The sequence below is a fragment of the Cydia fagiglandana genome, chromosome 19 (assembly GCF_963556715.1).
Source record: "Cydia fagiglandana chromosome 19, ilCydFagi1.1, whole genome shotgun sequence".
Taxonomy (NCBI): domain Eukaryota; kingdom Metazoa; phylum Arthropoda; class Insecta; order Lepidoptera; family Tortricidae; genus Cydia; species Cydia fagiglandana.
The window spans coordinates 2,011,491-2,020,817 of NC_085950.1; positions in this window are offsets into that span (position 1 = coordinate 2,011,491).

A 9,327-nucleotide genomic window follows, 5' to 3' on the forward strand; every position below is an offset into this window, starting at 1 on the left:
GAACAATGAGATACATCAAATACTGGATATTGAAACGATATGGATTAGATATGTCGGTATCAAACAAGTGTCAAAATTGACATTTCTTCAAACAAAAACGTCACTTTTGACACTTGTTTGACACTGACATATCTATTCCATATTCATATTCCATTGTTCGAATATGGCTGTTTATCTCTTTTATAAAAGATTCCAGAATTCGCGATAAAAACTACCATTCTATAGAAAATACTGACATAAGGTGACGGTACTGGTGCTCGACTCGGTCCCAGTACATGTCATCTTGAAACTTAAGTCATTGTCAATAGAGGTGACAGCGGGGTGTCATCTATTGGGCATTAGCATGTCGAACACTATAGTACCACTACATTATTGTGATTCACTGAAAGAACCCCGCACCGCAGCAAATGTAGGGAAAAAGAGGTTTCAGTCAATTCTCACGAAATTTTAGTATGATGTAGATTAAAGTCTCCGGATTATTTTTTATAAGGGTACAACAACTCTCAGAAGTATACTTTCATAAATAATTAGGTTTTTATTGTTCTATTTCTGTGATGTCTTTCCTAAAGGGCTCACTGATTAACAGTCCGCCGGACGGTATTGGCCTGTCAGTTGTTCGGAACTGTCTAAAATTTTGTTCTAACTGACGATACCGTCCGGCGGACTGTTAATCAGTGAGCCCCTTAAAATTGATACCTTGTGACACACACTGGGATTTATTTCTGCGTTTTCGGGGTTGGCCTCAGCATTTATGACCCACATACCGGGTGTGGTCTGTAACATGAGTAAATAATTAAAACATAGATTGTACTCCTCAAACGGTGACACCTTTGTTCAGTAACTTTTAAAAATTATGAAGTATTTAGACTCCCTATTTTTCATACAAAATAAATATTATCTTCAATAGGACGCCATCGCCACGCCATATCATTGTGATTAACGTGGCTTGTCATGCCTTAAACATAATAGAATTCGCAATAATTGCGTCTTAGAATAAACTTTAAAGTGTATTAAAAATCAAACCAAAAGTTATTTTTAAAAGTCGCTGAACAAATGTTGGTCAGTATGAGGAGTACAGCCTACAGTTAAATTTTTTGCTCATATTACAGGACAGGCCACACCCGGTATATAAAATCTGTCAATGAGTCACCAGCTCTTAAACTACTATCTATACTTTAAGAATGTACGAATAAAATGCATGGCTCATATTTTTCGCCCCGCGCAATTTTCTAAGTTTAGGTGTGTTTAATATATTTAATAAAGAAAAAATGCTTAAAATCATATTTGATCAGACGTGAGAAACGCTATTAATTTCTACACACACACACACACACACACGCACGCACGCACGCACGCACGCACGCACGCACGCACGCACGCACACACACGCACACACACACACACACACAAACAGCTTAGAGTTACCCCACACTAGCGTCTCCCGAGAGTTGGCGTCTAATCAACTCTATGACATCGGTTACACGCTAATTCTGGCCTCAGTTCAGTCCATCAGTCTGGTCAGACTGACGGGAGAATTATCGTGTAACACGCGGACTGATGGACTGACGGTCTGGACTGATGAAAATTTAAATTTTTAGATAATATTCATCAGTCTATCTTGAATTACAGAAAACTGATAGGAGAGTGATCGTGTAACCTCTTTGTGTCATTCTCGCGTCAGTCACCGTCCATGTAACAATGGAATGATGGACTGAACTGACGCCAGATTTAGCGTGTAACCGATGTCTATGGCTGCTGCTCGACTCAACGTGGGCGCAACTGCGTAGCGACGCCATTTTCCACAGCGCTGACTAGACGCCGACGCTCAAAAGACGCTAACGCGGACTTACGGCCCTATTCGAGCTTTAAGATACGTCAGTTAAAAGATCTAGAAACGATATGGATTAGATGTGTCAGTGTCAAATGTGACGTTTCTTCAAACTAAAACGTCACTTTTGTCACTGACACATCTAATGCATATCGTTTCTAGATCTATTAATTCATTCTTAAAGTTCCAATCGGGCAGTTACGCCTGTTATGGATCCGCATTTCCAGCACTCGGCCAATATAATATTCAGTAAATAATGTAAATATAGTTCGTTTTTTTTTGCATTAGAAAGAACTCAACAGAAGCAAGCGTGCAGTTTTTATCAGGCTCTTTAATTGTTAATAATTGGGTCGATCAACTATTTCTTGTTGTTATTCTGTCCCATCAGCCAGGAGACAATAGTTTGTTAGAAGAACTGCTGTACCATGTTCTACAAACGTGCTTAGTAGGTGTCCCATAATGTAAAGGCCTTATAACTACCAACAAATTCAAGTTTGGTTCATTCAAATACAAAAAATCTAGTATTTTAGGAGTGACCCAGGTTACCGTAACCATGGCAACTAGTGACAAGAAAAAGTTGATTCACCTAATTATTTAATTATCTAGTGTAGCATTGTCAATACATATACGAGTAATTTACTTCAAATTATTACCGCTAAAAGTGCCGGATTTGGAACCACAAGCTTACTTCTGCGAAGCTCTTTCTAATGCTAAAAAAACGAACGTAAACAGTAGCTAATCAAACAAACGACATCATTACATAAAGTCAAGGCCGCATAACATATAATATTAAATGTTTGCTTCATTATCATAATCCTGTGTCCCGAAGAGCGACAACAGAGAATATAATAACCAATGATGAATAATTTATGAGAAGGGAAGAAAATAACATATTTTTGCGGAAAGATTATTATAGAATAGAGTATGTTCTATTCAATATACATTAGAGGATTAGAGATATTATGGTTCGAGTATGACGCCCTGAGAAGACCGTCAGTCTTGATCCAAAACAGTAAAAACTAAACAGTAGTTTTAGTAAAATAATGGTGATACAGTTCTGCAAGCCATGACTTTTTTTTGGAAATTTCTTCCACTTTAGTAATATTTTTATTAGTTTTCTTAAGTATTGATACTTTTTGAAATATTAGCGAAAAAAGAAGTATGTTTCTTTTTGGTGATAATTCTTATTGTCCTAACAAAAATTTAAGAAATTTTGTAAGGATCTTGGAAAATCTGTTCTGGAATATTCCTTCAACTTTAACGATGCTTTGTTAACACCATAAATAAGAATTATCATCGAGAAACAGAAAATTTTCATGTCCTCAAATATGGCGTCGTCATTGACATAGATATCTAGGGACTGGCTTTACGGGCAATAATAATGAGGCATGACAGGGGCCAGAACAGCGGTGTGACACCGCTACAACGCGATTGGTTGACGAGTTCGCATCACGCGCGCGATTGGTTGACGAGTTCGCATTACGCGGGCTATTGGTCGCAACTAGTTGCGTTACGATTGCACTATTGGCTGGAATTCGTGAGTAACACCGCCGAACTAGTACCATTTCTAGTGCCGTCGTAGCGTAGTCGTAAGACCCGTCCTTAGATATTATACGTCAATGGGCGCCGTTCCAAAGTCAAGCGCTTTGAAGTCATGTCTAAGTTCCTAACAATGTTTGGAAAAGGTTTGACTTTCAAAGGCTTCCATTTCCGGTTTGGACCCTCTTTCCGCGGTTCCAGGCATTTGATATTTAACATTATCTTGATTTAATATTGATTCGACTCGCTCTCGCTCGCACCAATATATAGGGTGATTCAGGAGACGTCATCAGAATCAGCCCTACGCATTCAGCAAATAAAATTATAAGCTACTATTTCGTAACTGTATTTTTAAGTGTTGAAAACGAAAAGATTGACGACCAGTCTGGCCTAGTGGGTAGTGCCCTGCCTATGAAGCCGATGGTACCGGATATTTAGCCTGACCAACGGCCGAATATTCGGTATTCGTTCTTCCTTTCGGTTTTTCAGGTGCGCATTGTGCAGGTTTGACCTGTTTCCTAGTGAACGTTCGCGCGGACTCATTTCTAGGTTCAAAATGAGTGCACGTGCCAGTCAATTGAATGTTTAAATTGTTTTAAAATAATAAACGAGTACGATTATGACCGTGACTGTTCCTTAAATCCAAAATCCAAATTGTTTACTCCGAAATCAAGCAATGTTACTATCCGGCCGGATAGTAGGTCACTATCCGGCATCCGGCCAGATATTAAATAATGGCCGGATAGGCCGGATACCGGATAGTAACCGAATATCCGATGCATCTCTATAATCAACACACAACACAAATATCGGAGAATGTGAAAACGCTCTCATGAAAAACCTTTTTCACGGCATCCAAGTACAATTCGTAACAAGATAATAAGGTCACTTGTAAACAACTTCTAAAAGTCTCACTACAACTTTAACAACAAGTAAAGTGTCCCACTTTCCTTGCTCCTACAGAGTACTTACTGAGCTTTTCAACTTTTTCTTAAAGTTTTTTGTCAAGCTTTTTTCTTTAAGCCATTTTCAGTTTGGAGACTTCAGGCGAAAAATGGCGCTTGATTTTAAAGATATAATAGCTCCCTACGGTCAGAGAAAAATAATTGGAAGCGCTGATGGCCTAGCGGGGAGAGCGTGCGACTTGCAATCTGGAGGTCGCGGGTTCAAACCCCGGCTCGTACCAATGAGTTTTTCGGAACTTATGTACGAAATATCATTTGATATTTACCAGTCGCTTTTCGATGAAGGAAAACATCGTGAGGAAACCGGACTAATCCCAATAAGGACTCGTTTACCCTCTGGGTTGAAAGGTCAGATGGCAGTCGCTTTCGTAAAAACTAGTGCCTACGTCAAATCATGGGATTAGTTGTCAAGCGGACCCCAGGCTCTCATGAGCCGTGGCGAAATGCCGGGATAACGCGAGGAAGAAGGTCAGAGAAAAATAATATAGTCGCACCAAACAAAGTCTGCAGCGGATTTAATAGCCCCCGCAGTATAAGTGTTATGTATACGTCATAATTTCATATAATTTTGACGTTTAAAATGACACTTGCACTGCGTGGGCTATCAAAATCGCTGCAGACTTTTTACGGGCTGTATATAATACCTACTTATAATTAGAAAGGAGTACTTAATTTTATTACAAAACACCGACCAAGTGCAAGTAATTTTTTGGCTATTTTCTTAAATAACTTCTAACCTATGTATTTTAAAATTATATATATTTTTATTGGAAATTCTCAAGATGAGCTCTTTCATTTAATATAGGTATAACAAGATATAGTTTAAAAGTTGCCTCCATGTTTACATTTCATTTGTCTACGTGTAATATCCGTCTTTGGGTCACGAATTTACATATGTGTACCAAAGTTCAACTAATATGGTCCAGTACTTTTGGAGAAAATCGGCTGTGACAGACGGACAGACGGACAGACAGACAGATTGATGCACGAGTGATCCTATAAGGGCTCTGTTTTTTTCCTTTTTAGGGTCGGAACCCTAAAAAGTATCTATTTTTTGATACAAAACGAATATCTCCAAGTGTTATCCGTGTATGATACTTACATACATACAGAATAGAGCTAACGCCAATTCAGTCGCGTACGCGCATATATTAGGGATAGGGTCTGTCCACAATTACGGCCCGCACCAGGACGTAAGTTTATGCTACAACAAGTTACAGTTATACTAATTGTTTTAGTACCTACTTGAATATGTGACTGATATTCGGTAACAATACAATAATTATGTATTTACTTGAGTGAGGGAGAATTTTATATTAGCCAAACTACCGTAAAATGGGATGAGTTGGGACAAAACCGAAGTTCAATCCTCAATAAAAGTTTATTTTTATACACGGCACATTGAGTTGTGTTTTGGTCAAAAAACAAGGCTTATACTAATTCGAGAGTCAAATAACTGTGAATAGTACCACTGTTGCAGTAGTTTGGAACTGCTAGGGTTGTCCAAATGGAAGAATCTGCCGCGGGCAGCGTTCGTTCCACGATCGCTGGAACTTTGCGATGCAGTTCGGAACAAAGTAGTTTAGCGTTTAAAAGTAAAGTTGGTCTATTGACGATGAGGTACGGGGTTTTAGTTTTAGGATTTGTTTGATAAAGTTTCTATTTGAGGAAACTTTTAATAATTTAATATCTGGGAGACCGAGCTTTGCTCGAAAAATATAAAAAAAACTCTAAAATGCACGTTTTCCCAGAGATAAGACTTAGATAGGCCCATTTTTCGCCCCCGGAAACCCCCATATAACAAATTTAATGGATGCCATTGCCATGCCATATGTTATTTACGTTACTTGTCACGCCTTAAACATAACAAAATTGGCAATACATTGCGTTTTAGTATTAAAGTGTATTAAATATTAAACCCACAAGTTATTTTTAAAGTTGCTGGACAAAATGTTGGTCATTATGTACATCCTACAGTTTCATTTTTTGCTCGTATTACAGGCCACACCCGGTATACAAATATGTACATAAGTAACTACTCGGGTATCCATTCGGCTCATATTTCGTCGGGTGACAAGCAAAAGTCACTAAGTACTATCAAAAAGTTAAAGTAACAATGCACTTTATTACACTTGTAACACGGTTTATTGTCCAATAATTTCAATGGTGTTAGTTAGTGACTTTTGCTTGTCACCAGACGATTTCACGCTGTAGCGGTTATTTGACTGTAGCGGTTAGTTAATATGCGCGGACCCTTATCCAATATTTACCGTTGAAATGATTTATGTGGACTTGATGGTAATGCGGCTCGATTTATCTCCGTCGAATCTAGCGATGAGCTCGCGAGTCAAACCGGCTCACTGTTCACTGACAGTTCGTGAACCTTATTACAATAGGCATAAGGTCCACCGATGGGCAGTTAAAAGAGTGCTGTTTGTACTATACCGGCTGTATCCGGGATCTCTCTGTCAAATCTAGCGATGAGCTCGCGACTCAAACCGGCTCACTGTTCACTGACAGCTCCTGAACCTTATTACGATAGACATAAGGTCCACCGATGGGCAGTTAAAAGAGTGCGTAGATGTTATATGAGAATCCCTCTCTCTCTCGAATCCAGCCATAAAGCCCTGCAAGCTAAGAGAATTATCAGTACTTTAAGTAGCAGTAGTAGTACTGTCAAGTGACAATAAAGTCTTATGTTGCTATGAAAATAATAGTCTTTTTGGTGCCTAAACTGATACATGGAGTGAGCAATCTATGTATTTTTTTCTCTATGATATGGTGCTACTTAGTTAACCCCCTAGTTTGGTAATTGGCACAATAATTACATAAATATGTCGAAAATTTTAAGGGTCATATGCACTGTAAAATGTTGTACAATACATGTGCGAAAAGGTACCGTAAAACGGGATGAGTAGGTTTCGCGGGGAGAGTTGGGTTATGAATGGGGAGAGAAAGTTTAAGAGGGGGTGAGAAGGGATTTAAGGCTACTGCTACAAAAATAATGTATTGGAATTTAAAATGGGGCTATAATAATACGCCTAATAAAAAAAATAGATCCAACAATCTTCCAAAATCACCTTTGTATGAAACCCCTCTCAACCCAAATACGAGGCACTACGGGATGCTACTCTTTATCGTCAAAGTTATGAAATGGAACTACCCAAAATAAAATACAAACGTCCGAACCACTTATTATATACCTATACACCATTCAGTTTTCACATGTAAAAATAATTTTTTTATCGAGGTTTGAAAGTCAAATTTCACCCAACTCACCCCATTTTACGGTAATTCGCAACTCGTGTCGATTTAAAACACTCCTTTCGGTCGTGTTTCAATTTATCGCCAATCGTTGCCAATTTCCTACTTTTCGAACTAGTATCGTAATGTACTAATTTGGTTGCCGTTGAAAATCCCTATTTTGCCCTGTTTTTGTTAGCTGACTGTACCGTAAAACAAAACTATAAAAACTACGGCATCGTAAAAAACAAGCAACAGTCGTATTTCACATGTTCCAGGGGATTTTTACTTGCAGTTACCATCAGTTACCTACAGATGTAGTTAGTAATTGTATGACGTATGACCAAAGACATAGGTAACTTCGTATAAGATGAATAAAGTTTAAGGATAAAACGTGCCTCAAGAAAAGTCATTATCGGATAGATGCCGCACACACCTTTAGCCTATGCTCGGCTAGATGGCGTGACGACACCGTTTCATATTTAACAATTTTAACACATAGATATGAGTGAATGAACATGGATCAAAATAATATAAAAATAATAAAATCATTTATCCATATACATACATTATTTTGATAATTTTTTTACTATGACAGGACCCCTCTATACTATCTATTCTTTTTGGTATGACGTGTTTTTCCAGACGATTTTGTGTTTTACAAACACACAGAAAGCAAGGAACAAAATGATATTTCTGGACCAAATTGTGACTAGTTCAGACAAAAGATAATTTAGTGAGAGCTGTTAAGGAAATATGTGAATGTCCTTAGTGTGTCTCTGTATACTTATCTCCTGCTCACTTATTTCTGTTTGCTTTCCAATAAATAAATTAAAATAAAAGATGAGATTTTTTTTTTAGTTATTAGTGTGGACTTGCGGCGCGATTCGGGAAATGAATTAGAGATTCACTAGATATGAAACAGTAAAGATATGTGACGTTCAACGGCAAAAGGTACCTTTGCCCCGGCTGAATATTGGAGTGGCGTTAATAATAGCGTAAGCGCCAGCCGCCATTAGGTACCTTTTGCCGTGGAACGATACGTATAAATTCAGCAATGCACCTTATACGCGGTGAGGAAATTCCATTCATCATTGTGTCAAAAAACTCGTATTATTTATTTTGTGCCTCTGCGGAATATTAATCCTAAAAGTTTTTTTATTTGTCCATAAGTATTGACCCCTGAATTATATGGGTCAAGCAAACCTCCCATTTCGGGGCCCAAAATAATAAATCGAAGATGGATTCAATTTAAATACCCGCACCAATATCAATTTCGCGCAGGTGGGGCCATAAAACGGGCGGGCATGGACGGTATGGCTCTTTTACGATACGGACTAGGGACGCGACAATCATGCTTAGTAATATTACAAGTACCATAGACAATAGATGGCACTAAAAATGCCTAGCTTCAAGCTGCTCAGTAACGCCATCTAGTCTATCTACAAGGAACTAAAGGTACCGGTGACGATAATAGTTTTTAAGCGAGGTCAAAACCTGACTAGGGAAAGAGCTCTCTATATCTACTAATTATCTTTGATATTACAACTACGGAATAGTAATATTTCGGTGTCCCTACATCTAAATGTAAACCAGTTCTTTTAAAATGTAAGCTGCGAAATTGCAACGAGTAATTATGAATTAATTCATTGAAGTCGTCATGCACTTTTGCGGCTGATGGTACCTAATAACACGCCTGTTCATTTACACATTTTGACTAGAAACAACTAATTTTTTTAGTAAAAGAGCCAT